The following is a 19,525-nucleotide window of genomic DNA, read 5'->3' on the forward strand; positions in this document are numbered from 1 at the left end:
TAGGACCAGTTCAGATACCGGTCTGGAAAATGTCTTAGGTTCATTCCCTTTGGTCATCCTTAGTTCAACTTTGCGGACGTTGCCGTCCTTGCTCGGGAATGTTGCGGTAACTAGACCAAGTGGCCACTGGTTCCGGTGAATTTGACAGTCCTTCACAAGAACAAGGTCACCTACGTTCAGATTAGGTTTAGTAGATTGCCACTTCGTATGTGGCTGCAGGGTAGACAAATATTGTTTGCGCCACCTGTCCCGGAAAGTATTTGCAAGACTTTGTACCTGTCTCCATTGGCGCTTGACCAGATTGTGGTAATGTTGTACGATTAGGTAGGCAACATGACATTTTCCGGGAAGTATAAGAGGGAATTTCTCCACAAACCCCATCTCAGCTTCTTTGAGTCGGCCTCCTACTCTCAGTAGGCCACTGTTGTCGATGAATGGGTCGAGTTTTCTCAATACGCTGCTCACTGGTATTGGAGCTTTGTTGATAAGACATTGGATTTCTGCAAAGTAGGATTCTCTTTGAACAGTGAGGATGATGTGATTTCTAGAGAACTCTAAGTCGGAGGTAACATAGGTATTTTTACAAAGATGCCAACCTTTACATTTTTCTGTGCCACAAGTTCTGGTGGTCTTGAATGAGCGAGCTATATGAGTCAGGCAGGTAATAGCTCGAGTAAGTGACTTCCAACTTGAGAATCTGTCGAACCTGCAAGATCCAAGCTGGATGACAGAGGTCATTGTATGAAGTGTAGACACCTGAGGGCGGATTTCAACATCTGAGTCCTCTCCTACTAGTTCAAAGGTGTCTGGAAAACATTCCTCAATGTGCAATAATTTTGGTCCTGACAGCCACGTTGTGCTTCCTAGTCGACTTGCGTCAACTGCTCTAGTTGCATGATCTGCAGGATTCTGGTCTGTGGGTATGTAATGCCACTGCTTTGGATGAACTGATCTCCTGATTCGTAGCACTCTGTTATTGACATAAACGTAGAATCGCCTGGTTTCGTTGTGGATATATCCCAGGACTACTTTGCTGTCCGAGTAGAACTTGGCCTGTGTCAGGTCGATATCCATTTTGGATGTGATGAACTCTGCTAACTCAATGGCTAGGACTGCGGCACAAAGCTCTAACCTGGGTATAGTGTGCTCTGGTTGTGGTGCGAGTTTGGCCTTTCCCATAATGAAACCAATGTGGCACTGACATTTGGAATCTACAGTTCTCAGGTAGGCAACAGCGGCAATCGCTTTGACAGAAGCATCTGCAAATACGTACAGTCTTTGGCTTTGTATTTCAGTAGATGGCACAGGGGCGTATGGTCTTGGCACATTCAGGTTGGAGAGTGCCGCTAACGAGTTCTTCCACTCTTCCCACTGGATCCTCTTATCAGGTGGCAGAGGTGCATCCCAGTCAGATGTTTCCCTAGTTAAGTCTCTTAGTAGGGCCTTGCCTTGTATAGTAACAGGAGCTGCGAAACCCAAGGGATCGTACAGACTGTTGATGGTAGACAGGACGCCTCTACGTGTGAAAGGCCTTTCTTCCTGGTTGACCTGAAAGGTGAAAGTGTCTGACTGTAGATTCCAGAGAAGCCCAAGGCTGCGTTGCATTGGTGCGGGGTCTGACCCCAGGTCCAGGTCTCTGAGACCATTACATAGGTCCTGAGAAGGGAACGCTTCCATGAGTTCTTGGCTGTTTGAGGCTATTTTATGAAGCCTAAGGTTCGAGCAGGCAAGCATGTCCTGGGCTCTCCTGAGAAGACTGATGGCAGTCTCAATTGAAGGCATTGCTTTGAGACAGTCGTCGACATAAAAGTCCTTTTCTATGAATCTTCTGACATCTTCTCCGTATTCTGCTTCTCCTTTCTGAGCTGACCTTTTGAGTCCGTAAATGGCGACGGCAGGGGAAGGACTGTTGCCAAAGATGTGAACTCTCATGCGATACTCTGTGACTTCTTTAGTAGGATCATTGTCTCTGTACCAGAAGAATCTTAGGAAGTTCCTGTCTCTCTCTCTCACAAGGAAACAATGGAACATTTGCTGGATGTCAGCGATGAAGGCAATGGAATCCTTACGGAAGCGCATAAGTACTCCCAGCAGTTTGTTATTGAGGTCTGGTCCTGTTAGTAGAACGTCATTTAGGGAGACATCATTAAATTTGGCACTGGAATCGAACACGACTCTAATCTGGCCTGGTTTCTTAGGGTGGTATACTCCGAACATAGGTAGGAACCAGCATTCTTCAGAGTCTTTGAGAGTGGGAGCTAGTTCTGCGTGACAGTTTTCAAAAATCTTTGACATGAAGGAGAAAAAGTGATCTTTCATCTCTGGTTTCTTTTGCAGATTACGTTTGAGAGAGGAGAAACGTTGTAATGCCTGATTTCTGTTGTTCTGTAGACGTGGTCTGTGGGTTTTGAAGGGAAGAGGTGCGACCCAGCTGTTGGTCTCATCTTTAACGAGTCCCTTGTCCATTACCTCCAAGAACAACTTGTCCTCTACCGACATTGCCACTTGGTTGTCCTGCTTAGTTCTCTGGAAGACTGTGCACCCTAACTGATCCTCATAGCTTCCCGACACTATACTGCTGTCGTGAGTAAAGTCTATTAAATGATTGGGCAGTTGGATGCTGTGTGGCAGTTCCCTGACATGGAACTCATTGTTACAAGGTTGAAACAGAGATGGTCGTCCTTTCTCCAATGTATTTGTCAGCATGCTTGTCACAGAAGATGGGGCGTGCATGTGTCCCAAGCATACGTTGCCAATTATGACCCATCCTAGGTCTAGCTTTTGGGCATAGGGAGCATTGTGGAGTCCATTGATATGACGTCTCACTTTATGAACCTGCAGGATATCTCTCCCCAACAGCAGAATTATCTGGGCCTGATGGTCGAGTTCTGGTATAAGGTGTGCTATTTGCTTTAAGTGAGCGTGATGGATTGCTACATCTGGCGTAGGGATTTCAGATCTGTTGTCTGGGATCTGGTTACATTCGATGATCGTAGGTAGTGGTAGGCAGAATTGTCCGTCTAATGACTCGATTTGGTAGTCTGTAGCTTTCCTGCCTGCTGTTGTCACAGTACCTGCACATGTCTTTAATGAGTAGGGAGTGTTTGGCCCTTTGATGTTGAATAGGTCAAAGAAAGTTGATCTAGCCAAGGATCGATTACTTTGATCATCCAAGATAGCATACAGTCTTACAGCCTGGTCTCTATGGCCTTTTGGGTATACTCTGACAAGGCATATTTTTGAACAGGACCTACTGTCTATTGTCCCTTTGCAGACCTCGGTACATTGTGAAGTGATCTCTGGCGTAGCTGTATCAGTGTTCCTTTCCTCCCCGCCATGCTCACTGTCAGCTGGCGTGTTTTGTGCACTCCATGGAGCTGGGCCTGGGTGTAGAGCAGTGTTATGGTCTGTGGTGCCACATTCTGTGCATTTTACACTGACCTTGCAGTCCTTGGCGAGATGAGTTGTGGACGAGCAGCACTTGTAGCAGATACCGTTCTCTTTCAGGAAGCTTCTGCGGTCTGGCATAGATTTTCCTCTGAAGGCTCTGCATTTCAGGAGAGGATGAGGCTTCTGATGAAGTGGGCACTGCTTGTCAGGGTCCTGCACCTTTGTCTCTGATTGGGAGCAGCCAGCAGACCTGTAATTAGAACCTGGAGAAGAAACATAAGTCTTGTGTACTGCCACAGATGTTCTGCGTGGATTTGCAGGTGGTGACGGTGTGGCATATGGCATTGCAAAGTCAAAGCTGGGATCGTTTCTAATTCTCGCTTGTTGGTGTATAAAGTCTACAAAAACGGAGAAGGGGGGAAATGGAACACTGTGTTTGTATTTGTACGTGGAACCATGTGTGAGCCACCTCTCCTGTAGATTGTAGGGCAACTTCTGGACTATAGGGTTAACACCTCTGGCTGTGTCGAGAAATGCAAGTCCCTGTAGGTCGTCCTCGTATTTGGCAACTTGAACTTCCTTTAGTAGGTCGCTTAGCTCTCTAAGTTTCTGGAGACCTTTGTTAGAAATTTTAGGAAAGTCATCGATTCTTTTGAACAAGGCTCTTTCTATTACTTCTGCTGAGCCGTAACACTCATCCAGCCTCTTCCAGATCTCTTTGAGGCCGGTCTCAGGGCGGTTTATATTAATGTCTCTGATCCTTACTGCGTGTTTGACTGACTCTCCTCCCAGGTATTTGACTAACAGGTCTATCTCTTCCCTGTGTTGTAGCCCCAAGTCTCTAATGACATTTTGGAAGGAAGCTTTCCAAGCTCTGTAACCTTCAGCTTGGTCAGTGAATTTCATGAGTCCCTTGGCAACCAGTTCACGTCGTGTGAAGAACTTGGCAAATTCTGTTGTGAACCGGTTGTCGGTGGAGTACACTGGTGATGGATCGCCCTGATAGTGATGTGAGGTGCGTTCATACCTGTTAGTGTCCTCAGGGTGGCGCCAGCCGGTGTCGTATTGCTTCGGTCTGACGTACGGTGTGTCAGCAGGGTGATCCACGTTGGTTACCTGGTGAGGGGCAAGGTAGTCATTAGCAGAGTCGTTTTGTCTCACGTTTTCGAGTTTGTTTCTGTCCTGGAGCTGAGCCTCGTGGTGACTCTCGCTCACTTCGCTGGAGACGTCGTATTCTCGTTCTGGTGCTGGTTCAGGGTTATAGTTTGGATCAGGAAGTTCATTAACATACTGAGATGTGCGTTGTGGTGTGTCTTGTAGTGGAAACTCCAGACTTGACGTACTGCTTTGGCTATGCAGCTTGGGGCTTTGCGCGGCTTCTAGCGATTCCGCTTCAGCGAGGGCTGCGGCAGCTTCCCTTTTTGCTGCTAGGCTTTCTAAGGCGGCATCCACACGTGCCTTTTCTAACTGCATCCTTCTCTCTTGGTCGGCTCTCTCTAAGCGTGACCTTCTCTCTTCATCATCTAGGCGTGCTTTTTCTAATTTAAGTTGCATCTCTTGGTCAGCAAAGCTCGCTCGTATTTTGGCGGCTTCAGCATTTGCGCGGGCAATGGCAACCGCGCTGGTGATGGATGTTGTCTTTGAGGAAACGGAAGTAACAGATCTTGTTCTATGCGATTTGTGAGACATGGTGTCTTGGGAAAGTGCTTGGCTGTGCAGAGATTGCTGTAGCTGTATTTAGTCTCTGAGTAGCCGGTGACTTGAATCCCACTAGTTGGATGGCTGCCGTTTCACTGTTCTGTCCTCACTAAATGAGGCAGGCTCATGTAGCTATCCAGTCAGCTAAACCACTATACCGGGTCCAATAAGGAGACTGTGGTTGAGTCTGTGCTTTATTAAACGTATTGGTATATTGATGCGGTGAAACTGTGAACAATGATATACATGGAATCAGTACATGGTATAGAACGATACATACTACACATGATAAACATTATGCATTACATTTAGAAGGCTAGTAACTGAACTAGGAGTGCAACTGGTTAAGCTAGGCTAATATAGAGCAGAAATATCTAGAGAAAAAACATAAAGACATACCGGCAATGCAATCGCAAGGGGAATGAAGTGTAAGCGTCTTCCCTGGAAGGCAAACTAGAGGAAGTGAATGAAAACTGGAGGGAAATGTGGGCTGAGCTACCATAATGCATTGCAAAGGAGGATCAGACATAAAAAATACATAGCAGAAAAATAGAACAGTCAACATATCTCTGACCGCTAGAGGGAGCCAAAGCACTACAGATAAAGGTATGAATATATCAAGTCCTGTATACTGGCTGAGAAACTGCAAATTATACAAACAGATAATGGAGGTAACAATTTGGATGGCGGAGACAGAACAGCGACGGTCACAAATGCGGTATGTATGGCAGAACTACTCATTGGATACTTCAATTGAAACGCCGCCAAGTACTGACAGCAGGGGCCTAATTTTGTAGCTGGCACAGTATATTTGCAACACTGTAAGAAAGGCCTAATACGGGCCTACATCTCAACACACCTGTTGCAGCAACCAGTAAAGACAAATTGATTGACTGATTGATTGCATATTGAATGCAATACAATGCTTGACATACATAGGTGAAAGCAAGGCCAGGCAAGGCACACAAAATGTTGCAAATGGTCAAGTGAAATCAAGCAAAATGCTACATTTGGCATCTGAAATGTGCTTCGCTGACACTGAAAAGTATTCACATAAAGGGTTAAAAGACAACTTGCGCTGATTTCAATTCAATCTGTTTTTGGAAACCGGATCAGAGAAGGAGTGCACTGTTCCCGGAGATACTGCAATAACAAGTCAATGCGTGGAGTGGACAGAGCAAGCTCCATTTCCAGCTACCTGGGCTAAAAATCCATTTAATATGGATAGGGGACGTATCAGATATTAAACTGATAAAAACAGATACTACACTACATCTTGAGTGGCGGCGACGACGACGGATGCATAAGGCCGAGAAACGATAACCAGAAATGGTTTGCCACTTCTGACGCACCTAGGCCTAAAACTGACACACATTGTGGAGACAGAGCAAAAAGAGTGCCGCAGGGAATACATTTCCAGAAACTCTGGGATGCATTCTCAATGACAGTTCTGCTGTGTGTGTGTTCAAGCTGTGCACGACGCGTTTTGAATCTGCATAACTCCGCCTACTTTGACCACACCCTCCATCCCCATTGTGACTGCACATGAATGTTCCATGCTAAGATTCTATCTACCGCAGGCAGCGCACCTGGTTGGTCAAAAGCATTAGAATACTCACACAGGTGTAGATGGAGAAGACAAGCAGATTCGAGATCAGCACAGACACCAGTTTTCCTTTTTTTTCAAATACATATAATACACCACATTTAGAAGTCGGTGGTCCACAAGAGGGAGACAATGTTTTACAAAAGAATTCATGCGGTCACAAATGCGGTATGTATGGCAGAACTACTCATTGGATACTTCAATTGAAACGCCGCCAAGTACTGACAGCAGGGGCCTAATTTTGTAGATGGCACAGTATATTTGCAACACTGTAAGAAAGGCCTAATACGGGCCTACATCTCAACACACCTGTTGCAGCAACCAGTAAAGACAAATTGATTGACTGATTGATTGCATATTGAATGCAATACAATGCTTGACATACATAGGTGAAAGCAAGGCCAGGCAAGGCACACAAAATGTTGCAAATGGTCAAGTGAAATCCAGCAAAATGCTACATTTGGCATCTGAAATGTGCTTCGCTGACACTGAAAAGAATTCACATAAAGGTTTAAAAGACAACTTGCGCTGATTTCAATTCAATCTGTTTTTGGAAACCGGATCAGAGAAGGAGTGCACTGTTCCCGGAGATACTGCAATAGCAAGTCAATGCGTGGAGTGGACAGAGCAAGCTCCATTTCCCGCTCCCTGGGCTAAAAATCCATTTAATATGGATAGGGGACGTATCAAATATTAAACTGATAAAAACAGATACTACACTACATCTTGAGCGGCGGCGACGACGACGGATGCATAAGGCCGAGAAACGATAACCAGAAATGGTTTGCCACTTCTGACGCACCTAGGCCTAAAACTGACACACATTGTGGAGACAGAGCAAAAAGAGTGCCGCAGGGAAGACATTTCTAGAAACTCTGGGATGCATTCTCAATGACAGTTCTGCTGTGTGTGTGTTCAAGCTGTGCACGACGCGTTTTGAATCTGCATAACTCCGCCTACTTTGACCACACCCTCCATCCCCATTGTGACTGCACATGAATGTTCCATGCTAAGATTCTATCTACCGCAGGCAGCGCACCTGGTTGGTCAAAAGCATTAGAATACTCACACAGGTGTAGATGGAGAAGACAAGCAGATTCGAGATCAGCACAGACACCAGTTTTCCTTTTTTTTCAAATACATATAATACACCACATTTAGAAGTCGGTGGTCCACAAGAGGGAGACAATGTTTTACAAAAGAATTAATGCGGTCACAAATGCGGTATGTATGGCAGAACTACTCATTGGATACTTCAATTGAAACGCCGCCAAGTACTGACAGCAGGGGCCTAATTTTGTAGATGGCACAGTATATTTGCAACACTGTAAGAAAGGCCTAATACGGGCCTACATCTCAACACACCTGTTGCAGCAACCAGTAAAGACAAATTGATTGACTGATTGATTGCATATTGAATGCAATACAATGCTTGACATACATAGGTGAAAGCAAGGCCAGGCAAGGCACACAAAATGTTGCAAATGGTCAAGTGAAATCCAGCAAAATGCTACATTTGGCATCTGAAATGTGCTTCGCTGACACTGAAAAGAATTCACATAAAGGGTTAAAAGACAACTTGCGCTGATTTCAATTCAATCTGTTTTTGGAAACCGGATCAGAGAAGGAGTGCACTGTTCCCGGAGATACTGCAATAACAAGTCAATGCGTGGAGTGGACAGAGCAAGCTCCATTTCCAGCTACCTGGGCTAAAAATCCATTTAATATGGATAGGGGGACGTATCAGACATTAAACTGATAAAAACAGATACTACACTACATCTTGAGCGGCGGCGGCGGATGCATAAGGACGAAAAATGATAACCAGAAATGGTTTGCCACTTCTGACGCACCTAGGCCTAAAACTGACACCCATTGTGGAGACAGAGCAAAAAGAGTGCCGCAGGGAAGACATTTCCAGAAACTCTGGGATGCATTCTCAATGACAGTTCTGCTGTGTGTGTGTTCAAGCTGTGCACGACGCGTTTTGAAGCTGCATAACTCCGCCTACTTTGACCACACCCTCCATCCCCATTGTGACTGCACATGAATGTTCCGTGCTAAGATTCTATCTACTGCAGGCAGCGCACCTGGTTGGTCAAAAGCATTAGAATACTCACACAGGTGTAGATGGAGAAGACAAGCAGATTCGAGATCAGCACAGACACCAGTTTTCCTCTTTTTTCAAATACATATAATACACCACATTTGGAAGTCGGTGGTCCACAAGAGGGGGACAATGTTTTACAAAAGAATTCATGCGACGGTCACAAATGCGGTATGTATGGCAGAACTACTCATTGGATACTTCAATTGAAACGCCGCCAAGTACTGACAGCAGGGGCCTAATTTTGTAGCTGGCACAGTATATTTGCAACACTGCAAGAAAGGCCTAATACGGGCCTACATCTCAACACACCTGTTGCAGCAACCAGTAAAGACAAATTGATTGACTGATTGATTGCATATTGAATGCAATACAATGCTTGACATACATGGGTGAAAGCAAGGCCAGGCAAGGCACACAAAATGTTGCAAATGGTCAAGTGAAATCAAGCAAAATGCTACATTTGGCATCTGAAATGTGCTTCGCTGACACAGAAAAGTATTCACATAAAGGGTTAAAAGACAACTTGCGCTAATTTCAATTCAATCTGTTTTGGAAACCGGATCAGAGAAGGAGTGCAGTGTTCCCAGAGATACTGCAATAACAAGTCAATGCGTGGAGTGGACAGAGCAAGCTCCATTTCCAGCTCCCTGGGCTAAAAATCCATTTAATATGGATAGGGGACGTATCAGATATTAAACTGATAAAAACAGATACTACACTACATCTTGAGCGGCGGTAGCAGCGGCGACGACGACGGATGCATAAGGCCGAGAAACGATAACCAGAAATGGTTTGCCACTTCTGACGCACCTAGGCCTAAAACTGACACCCATTGTGGAGACAGAGCAAAAAGAGTGCCGCAGGGAAGACATTTCCAGAAACTCTGGGATGCATTCTCAATGACAGTTCTGCTGTGTGTGTGTGTGTGTTCAAGCTGTGCACGACACGTTTTGAATCTGCATAACTCCGCCTACTTTGACCACACCCTCCATCCCCATTGTGACTGCACATGAATGTTCCGTGCTAAGATTCTATCTACTGCAGGCAGCGCACCTGGTTGGTCAAAAGCATTAGAATACTCACACAGGTGTAGATGGAGAAGACAAGCAGATTCGAGATCAGCACAGACACCAGTTTTCCTTTTTTTTCAAATACATATAATACACCACATTTAGAAGTCGGTGGTCCACAAGAGGGAGACAATGTTTTACAAAAGAATTCATGCGGTCACAAATGCGGTATGTATGGCAGAACTACTCATTGGATACTTCAATTGAAACGCCGCCAAGTACTGACAGCAGGGGCCTAATTTTGTAGATGGCACAGTATATTTGCAACACTGTAAGAAAGGCCTAATACGGGCCTACATCTCAACACACCTGTTGCAGCAACCAGTAAAGACAAATTGATTGACTGATTGATTGCATATTGAATGCAATACAATGCTTGACATACATAGGTGAAAGCAAGGCCAGGCAAGGCACACAAAATGTTGCAAATGGTCAAGTGAAATCCAGCAAAATGCTACATTTGGCATCTGAAATGTGCTTCGCTGACACTGAAAAGAATTCACATAAAGGGTTAAAAGACAACTTGCGCTGATTTCAATTCAATCTGTTTTTGGAAACCGGATCAGAGAAGGAGTGCACTGTTCCCGGAGATACTGCAATAACAAGTCAATGCGTGGAGTGGACAGAGCAAGCTCCATTTCCCGCTCCCTGGGCTAAAAATCCATTTAATATGGATAGGGGACGTATCAGATATTAAACTGATAAAAACAGATACTACACTACTTCTTGAGCGGCGGCGGCGACGGATGCATAAGGACGAGAAACGATAACCAGAAATGGTTTGCCACTTCTGACGCACCTAGGCCTAAAACTGACACCCATTGTGGAGACAGAGCAAAAAGAGTGCCGCAGGGAAGACATTTCCAGAAACTCTGGGATGCATTCTCAATGACAGTTCTGCTGTGTGTGTGTGTTCAAGCTGTGCACGGCGCGTTTTGAATCTGCATAACTCCGCCTACTTTGACCACACCCTCCATCCCCATTGTGACTGCACATGAATGTTCCGTGCTAAGATTCTATCTACTGCAGGCAGCGCACCTGGTTGGTCAAAAGCATTAGAATACTCACACAGGTGTAGATGAGAAGACAAGCAGATTCGAGATCAGCACAGACACCAGTTTTCCTTTTTTTTCAAATACATATAATACACCACATTTAGAAGTCGGTGGTCCACAAGAGGGAGACAATGTTTTACAAAAGAATTCATGCGGTCACAAATGCGGTATGTATGGCAGAACTACTCATTGGATACTTCAATTGAAACGCCGCCAAGTACTGACAGCAGGGGCCTAATTTTGTAGCTGGCACAGTATATTTGCAACACTGTAAGAAAGGCCTAATACGGGCCTACATCTGAACACACCTGTTGCAGCAACCAGTAAAGACCAATTGATTGACTGATTGATTGCATATTGAATGCAATACAATGCTTGACATACATAGGTGAAAGCAAGGCCAGGCAAGGCACACAAAATGTTGCAAATGGTCAAGTGAAATCCAGCAAAATGCTACATTTGGCATCTGAAATGTGCTTCGCTGACACTGAAAAGAATTCACATAAAGGGTTAAAAGACAACTTGCGCTGATTTCAATTCAATCTGTTTTTGGAAACCGGATCAGAGAAGGAGTGCACTGTTCCCGGAGATACTGCAATAACAAGTCAATGCGTGGAGTGGACAGAGCAAGCTCCATTTCCCGCTCCCTGGGCTAAAAATCCATTTAATATGGATAGGGGACGTATCAGATATTAAACTGATAAAAACAGATACTACACTACATCTTGAGCGGCAGCAGCGACGACGACGGATGCATAAGGCCGAGAAACGATAACCAGAAATGGTTTGCCACTTCTGACGCACCTAGGCCTAAAACTGACACCCATTGTGGAGACAGAGCAAAAAGAGTGCCGCAGGGAAGACATTTCCAGAAACTCTGGGATGCATTCTCAATGACAGTTCTGCTGTGTGTGTGTGTTCAAGCTGTGCACGACGCGTTTTGAATCTGCATAACTCCGCCTACTTTGACCACACCCTCCATCCCCATTGTGACTGCACATGAATGTTCCGTGCTAAGATACTATCTACCGCAGGCAGCGCACCTGGTTGGTCAAAAGCATTAGAATACTCACAAAGGTGTAGCTGGAGAAAACAAGCAGATTCGAGATCAGCACAGACACCAGTTTTCCTTTTTTTTCAAATACATATAATACACCACATTTAGAAGTCGGTGGTGCACAAGAGGGAGACAATGTTTTACAAAAGAATTCGTGCGGTCACAAATGCGGTATGTATGGCAGAACTACTCATTGGATACTTCAATTGAAACGCCGCCAAGTACTGACAGCAGGGGCCTAATTTTGTAGATGGCACAGTATATTTGCAACACTGCAACAAAGGCCTAATACAGGCCTACATCTCAACACACCTGTTGCAGCAACCAGTAAAGACAAATTGATTGACTGATTGATTGCATATTGAATGCAATACAATGCTTGACATACATAGGTGAAAGCAAGGCCAGGCAAGGCACACAAAATGTTGCAAATGGTCAAGTGAAATCAAGCAAAATGCTACATTTGGCATCTGAAATGTGCTTCGCTGACACTGAAAAGAATTCACATAAAGGGTTAAAAGACAACTTGCGCTGATTTCAATTCAATCTGTTTTTGGAAACCGGATCAGAGAAGGAGTGCACTGTTCCCGGAGATACTGCAATAACAAGTCAATGCGTGGAGTGGACAGAGCAAGCTCCATTTCCAGCTACCTGGGCTAAGAATCCATTTAATATGGATAGGGGGACGTATCAGACATTAAACTGATAAAAACAGATACTACACTACATCTTGAGCGGCGGCGGCGGCGGATGCATAAGGACGAGAAATGATAACCAGAAATGGTTTGCCACTTCTGACGCACCTAGGCCTAAAACTGACACCCATTGTGGAGACAGAGCAAAAAGAGTGCCGCAGGGAAGACATTTCCAGAAACTCTGGGATGCATTCTCAATGACAGTTCTGCTGTGTGTGTGTGTTCAAGCTGTGCACGACGCGTTTTGAACCTGCATAACTCCGCCTACTTTGACCACACCCTCCATCCCCATTGTGACTGCACATGATTGTTCCGTGCTAAGATTCTATCTACCGCAGGCAGCGCACCTGGTTGGTCAAAAGCATTAGAATACTCACACAGGTGTAGATGGAGAAGACAAGCAGATTCGAGATCAGCACAGACACCAGTTTTCCTCTTTTTTCAAATACATATAATACACCACATTTAGAAGTCGGTGGTCCACAAGAGGGAGACAATGTTTTACAAAAGAATTCATGCGACGGTCACAAATGCGGTATGTATGGCAGAACTACTCATTGGATACTTCAATTGAAACGCCGCCAAGTACTGACAGCAGGGGCCTAATTTTGTAGATGGCACAGTATATTTGCAACACTGTAAGAAAGGCCTAATACGGGCCTACATCTCAACACACCTGTTGCAGCAACCAGTAAAGACAAATTGATTGACTGATTGATTGCATATTGAATGAAATACAATGCTTGACATACATAGGTGAAAGCAAGGCCAGGCAAGGCACACAAAATGTTGCAAATGGTCAAGTGAAATCAAGCAAAATGCTACATTTGGCATCTGAAATGTGCTTCGCTGACACTGAAAAGTATTCACATAAATGGTTAAAAGACAACTTGCGCTGATTTCAATTCAATCTGTTTTTGGAAACCGGATCAGAGAAGGAGTGCACTGTTCCCGGAGATACTGCAATAACAAGTCCAATGAAAAAAGAAGAAAAGGGAGCGCACTTACCCCTGTTGTAAAAGGTATCACTTTATTAGAACATCTTTAAAAACAGATTGCTGGGAGGGATAGGAGCAGCTCCGGACAACGGCCGTTTTGTGCGTACAAGCACTTCAACGGGTCCTGGAGACTTGTGGATCTCAAACAAATTAAATAGACCCTGCTGGGTTGCCCGCTCCGCCTACCACCTGTGGTGTATGATTCGGCGGGCGGGCAATCAATCAGAACACCAACAATACCATGCTTTAAAAACAACAAAACAAACAAATTAAAAGCAACATCAAAGCACAAATAACAGAGAAAGAAAGAAACAAGAAATGCGGAGATTCATCAAATTACAAAAAGACTGACATGTCCACCTTATCGTTTAGACCTATAGGTCCCGCAGCGTCTGTGCGCAGGATCCATCTGGCTTCCCTGCGCAGAAGGAGGCGGTGGAGATCCCCGCCTCCCTCTGGCAGGGACACCCGTTCGAGGCCGGCAAAGCGCAGTGCATGAGCGTCTCCTGCGTGGTAAGTGCGAACATGGCTTATCAATCTAAAGGCCCCCTTGCCTGTCTTTATCGAATTAAAATGTTCCCTAATTCGAACGAAAAGGGGCCTAATGGTTTTGCCGATGTAGAAATTCCTACAGGAACAGAACAAGACATAGACCACATGGGTGGTTCTACAGGAAATAAAGTCGCGTACACAATGCTGTATATGTCCGACTCTGACACTATTCCCAGTGTGGTGGAAAGAACAGAAGTTGCAGCCCCCACATTTAAAGTTCCCTTTTGGGATACAATCTGTCAGCCAACTATTTTTCTTTGATACAAAACGATTACGAACAACACTATCTCTGATATTTTTACTCCGGCGGACAGCAAAAAGTGGACCTCGATCCACTATGCTTTGCAAATCTCTGTCCTGTCGCAAAATATGCCAGTTTTTTCGGATAGCGGCTCTAATTTGATTATCTAGGGGACCGTATTTGAAGCTGAAGATTAAACTTGAATCTACAGGTGCTCCGTTTGTTTCCACACATAGTGACACGTCAGCCACTCCCCCTTTCCTTGGCGGTACTAAATCTACCTATATGCCTCCTACATCGCCAGGTAATTTGGTAGATATTTTTGAACTACAAGTACTAAAAGACGTAGAGGCTTTAATCTATGAACGTTCTAATGAAAATTTACTGTTCAATGAAAAACGAGCCTTAAAGGAGATAGAGAGTTGGCATGACGTAATAGTCCGCGGGGCGGACAAAGGTGGCAGTATAGTTCTGATGACTAGGGAATATTACAAAACAGAAGCACTCAGACAGCTTTCTGACGAGAAAACATATATGAAATTAAAGGGGGATCCCACCACCCAATTTAAGAATCTGTTACGTTCTCTATTAAGGAGATATGTGGACAAAAGAGTTTTTTCCGTAAAACAGGCTGAAAAATTACTACCGGGTTTTCCCCGTAAACCCCATTGGTATCACATACCGAAACTTCATAAGTCTGCAGAAACCCCCCCGGGCCGTCCGATCGTGTCAGGGGTGGGGTCACTTACGGAGCCACTATCTTCCTATATAGACTGGCTTTTGCGTCCACTACTACGGGACATTCCATCTTATTTAAAAGACACGGGAGAATTCCTCAAGCTTGTAAAAAACTTTGAATGGAGAGACACCTACGCTTTGGCATCTATAGATATCGAAAGCCTCTATACGAGGATTCCCCAAAAATTGGGAGTGGACACGGTGAGACGCATTCTTGATAATACACCGACTAGTATTGATACCACACACTTCATATGTGAAGGTCTTTCCTTCATCCTGGAACACAACGCCTTCCAATTTGACACCCAGTGGTACCTGCAGACGGTGGGTACCGCTATGGGTACCCCCGTCGCATGTACCCTGGCGAACCTCTTCCTTGCCAGGTTTGAGGAGGAGTATATTTATTCCTCAAAAAACCCGTTCCTCAAACATATCAAGCTTTATGCTAGATATGTTGATGACATGTTCGTGGTGTGGGATGGGCACCAGGATGAGTTCACCAAATTTGTGAACTACCTGGGGACATCCAACACCATGAACATGTGTTTTACCTCGCAATTTGGAGGTTCTAGTCTGGTATTCTTGGATGTAAAATTACAAACTATGGAAAATATTATTGCTACAGAAGTACACCGTAAACCTACGGCATCGAATGCGTTACTACACTATGATAGTGCTCACCCGCCGTATATTAAGCGATCCCTCCCATACAGTCAATTCCTTAGAGTCAAAAGAATAAATAGCAACCCGGAAGTCTTTATTAAACAGTCAGCGGATTTAAAAGACAGATTCTTAAAACGTGGTTATCCCCCTGGTATTCTCAATAGTGCTTTAGATACGGCGGTCCAAACAGAGATATCCGCATCCCCCCAAAAAAAACAAGAAAAAAGATTAATCTTCAGCTTCAAATACGGTCCCCTAGATAATCAAATTAGAGCCGCTATCCGAAAAAACTGGCATATTTTGCGACAGGACAGAGATTTGCAAAGCATAGTGGATCGAGGTCCACTTTTTGCTGTCCGCCGGAGTAAAAATATCAGAGATAGTGTTGTTCGTAATCGTTTTGTATCAAAGAAAAATAGTTGGCTGACAGATTGTATCCCAAAAGGGAACTTTAAATGTGGGGGCTGCAACTTCTGTTCTTTCCACCACACTGGGAATAGTGTCAGAGTCGGACATATACAGCATTGTGTACGCGACTTTATTTCCTGTAGAACCACCCATGTGGTCTATGTCTTGTTCTGTTCCTGTAGGAATTTCTACATCGGCAAAACCATTAGGCCCCTTTTCGTTCGAATTAGGGAACATTTTAATTCGATAAAGACAGGCAAGGGGGCCTTTAGATTGATAAGCCATGTTCGCACTTACCACGCAGGAGACGCTCATGCACTGCGCTTTGCCGGCCTCGAACGGGTGTCCCTGCCAGAGGGAGGCGGGGATCTCCACCGCCTCCTTCTGCGCAGGGAAGCCAGATGGATCCTGCGCACAGACGCTGCGGGACCTATAGGTCTATACGATAAGGTGGACATGTCAGTCTTTTTGTAATTTGATGAATCTCCGCATTTCTTGTTTCTTTCTTTCTCTGTTATTTGTGCTTTGATGTTGCTTTTAATTTGTTTGTTTTGTTGTTTTTAAAGCATGGTATTGTTGGTGTTCTGATTGATTGCCCGCCCGCCGAATCATACACCACAGGTGGTAGGCGGAGCGGGCAACCCAGCAGGGTCTATTTAATTTGTTTGAGATCCACAAGTCTCCAGGACCCGTTGAAGTGCTTGTACGCACGAAACGGCCGTTGTCCGGAGCTGCTCCTATCCCTCCCAGCAATCTGTTTTTAAAGATGTTCTAATAAAGTGATACCTTTTACAACAGGGGTAAGTGCGCTCCCTTTTCTTCTTTTTTCATTGGACTAAGTGCATACTTGCTGGATGTCGCACCCCTTAGTTGATAAGAGATACGCACAGCTACCCTAACCTGTAGAGTGTGAAGTGGACAACAACATATTTGGATTGTGATCAGCTGGCAGTGCGGTTTGGTTTTTTCTTTTTGCTTTGGATTTGAATAGACTGATATTCTCTGCCACATTACCAGCACGCTTAGCTGCCTTTCCATTCCTTCCCACACCTGGTTAGTTCACACGCCGCTGTGATTATTTACCGGCAGTGACTCCTAAACATGGAGACGGTAGCAGTATCTTTTTCACATGGACTCCTAGCTGGGAGGGAAAATGTGGATTCTTATTTCTCAGAATGCGAATTGCATGACAACATTTTTTCTCTTAGCACAAAAACTTTAGAACATAAACTTTTTTTGACTGCAGAGAGAGAAGTGAATTTATTTTGGACCAACAATTCCTTGAAATCCTATGTTGAATGCGGTCGGGTACCGCGGGGACTGCGGGTCACAAAAGAAATGGCCCAATTCAAGGATAATGAAACTTTCGTCAAAGAATGGGAGAAAATATTATTACAGTGCTCCCAAGATTTATTACGGTTGGTCCTCAAGCAAAATATCATAAACTATGAGACAACTAAGACGGAATTGTCTAAAACAAAAGATGAATTGAGAACTAGACTGTCCGAGACGCAATGGCTGGCAACGGATAAAAAATTGGACACTAAATTGGTTTTATTGCAGAACGAAATAAAACAAAGAAAAAAAGATAAGTTCATTAGAGACAAGGTCGACTTCGAAACAGGAAAAATTTTCACCTGGAACAAAGGTGTTCCTCCACAAAATCACCGTAAATTCCCTAAGAGGTGGAATCACAATAAAGGTCAGCCACGCAATAAAATCTTTAACAAGAACAAAAGGGATTACTTGACAACCGACTCTGATTCCAGCGCCACGGAGGACTCCACTGCCCCATCTACCTCGGCGACCCCAAGCCATGTGACAGTTCCAACGGGGTCCCCTTTGGACGCAGGACGCGCCGAGGGAGTAGAAGAAATGGCAGACAGAAACATCAAAAAAAGGAGACAGGTCTCATGGAGACCAATGAACTGACAGTGGTTAACTTAACTCCACAAATCCTCAGTGAGGCACATAGATCAGTACTTTCAAAAGGATTAAATTTTTGTATACCAGAACCATTCAAATTAGTGGACTTTAAAATTGATTTGTTTAAGGCGATCCGTAAAATTCATCTACATAAATCTTTTTCTCCTAATAAGAACATATCTGCCCCCTCTACTTCGTGCACCGTCCTCCCAGGAGAAACACCTTGCCACGTGGGCCCCCTGGGCTTTTTTGTCACAGAGGACCCATTTGGTGATGTACGGGAGGAAATGCAAATTTTACTTGAATCTACAGGTGCTCCGTTTGTTTCCACACATAGTGACACGTCAGCCACTCCCCCTTTCCTTGGCGGTACTAAATCTACCTATATGCCTCCTACATCGCCAGGTAATTTGGTAGATATTTTTGAACTACAAGTACTAAAAGACGTAGAGGCTTTAATCTATGAACGTTCTAATGAAAATTTACTGTTCAATGAAAAACGAGCCTTAAAGGAGATAGAGAGTTGGCATGACGTAATAGTCCGCGGGGCGGACAAAGGTGGCAGTATAGTTCTGATGACTAGGGAATATTACAAAACAGAAGCACTCAGACAGCTTTCTGACGAGAAAACATATATGAAATTAAAGGGGGATCCCACCACCCAATTTAAGAATCTGTTACGTTCTCTATTAAGGAGATATGTGGACAAAAGAGTTTTTTCCGTAAAACAGGCTGAAAAATTACTACCGGGTTTTCCCCGTAAACCCCATTGGTATCACATACCGAAACTTCATAAGTCTGCAGAAACCCCCCCGGGCCGTCCGATCGTGTCAGGGGTGGGGTCACTTACGGAGCCACTATCTTCCTATATAGACTGGCTTTTGCGTCCACTACTACGGGACATTCCATCTTATTTAAAAGACACGGGAGAATTCCTCAAGCTTGTAAAAAACTTTGAATGGAGAGACACCTACGCTTTGGCATCTATAGATATCGAAAGCCTCTATACGAGGATTCCCCAAAAATTGGGAGTGGACACGGTGAGACGCATTCTTGATAATACACCGACTAGTATTGATACCACACACTTCATATGTGAAGGTCTTTCCTTCATCCTGGAACACAACGCCTTCCAATTTGACACCCAGTGGTACCTGCAGACGGTGGGTACCGCTATGGGTACCCCCGTCGCATGTACCCTGGCGAACCTCTTCCTTGCCAGGTTTGAGGAGGAGTATATTTATTCCTCAAAAAACCCGTTCCTCAAACATATCAAGCTTTATGCTAGATATGTTGATGACATGTTCGTGGTGTGGGA

General features: G+C 44.6%; 2 non-coding genes and 5 pseudogenes across 2 annotated transcripts; all 7 read right to left on the reverse strand.

Moving 5' to 3' along the window:
- Positions 1–6,206: 6,206 nt before the first annotated feature.
- LOC143810925 (U2 spliceosomal RNA) lies at positions 6,207–6,409 on the reverse strand (annotated as a pseudogene).
- An 853-nt stretch (positions 6,410–7,262) lies between these two features.
- Positions 7,263–7,465, reverse strand: LOC143810914 (U2 spliceosomal RNA; annotated as a pseudogene).
- An 853-nt stretch (positions 7,466–8,318) lies between these two features.
- Positions 8,319–8,516, reverse strand: LOC143810971 (U2 spliceosomal RNA). Its single transcript, XR_013223278.1, has one exon. It is a non-coding gene; the product is annotated as a U2 spliceosomal RNA (small nuclear RNA).
- An 855-nt stretch (positions 8,517–9,371) lies between these two features.
- Positions 9,372–9,583, reverse strand: LOC143810954 (U2 spliceosomal RNA; annotated as a pseudogene).
- Positions 9,584–10,442: 859 nt separating this feature from the next.
- On the reverse strand, positions 10,443–10,642 carry LOC143810916 (U2 spliceosomal RNA). The gene has a single exon (XR_013223267.1). It is a non-coding gene; the product is annotated as a U2 spliceosomal RNA (small nuclear RNA).
- An 854-nt stretch (positions 10,643–11,496) lies between these two features.
- Positions 11,497–11,702, reverse strand: LOC143810901 (U2 spliceosomal RNA; annotated as a pseudogene).
- Positions 11,703–12,557: 855 nt separating this feature from the next.
- On the reverse strand, positions 12,558–12,758 carry LOC143810965 (U2 spliceosomal RNA; annotated as a pseudogene).
- Positions 12,759–19,525: the final 6,767 nt, after the last annotated feature.

The sequence above is a fragment of the Ranitomeya variabilis genome, chromosome 2 (assembly GCF_051348905.1).
Source record: "Ranitomeya variabilis isolate aRanVar5 chromosome 2, aRanVar5.hap1, whole genome shotgun sequence".
Classification (NCBI taxonomy): domain Eukaryota; kingdom Metazoa; phylum Chordata; class Amphibia; order Anura; family Dendrobatidae; genus Ranitomeya; species Ranitomeya variabilis.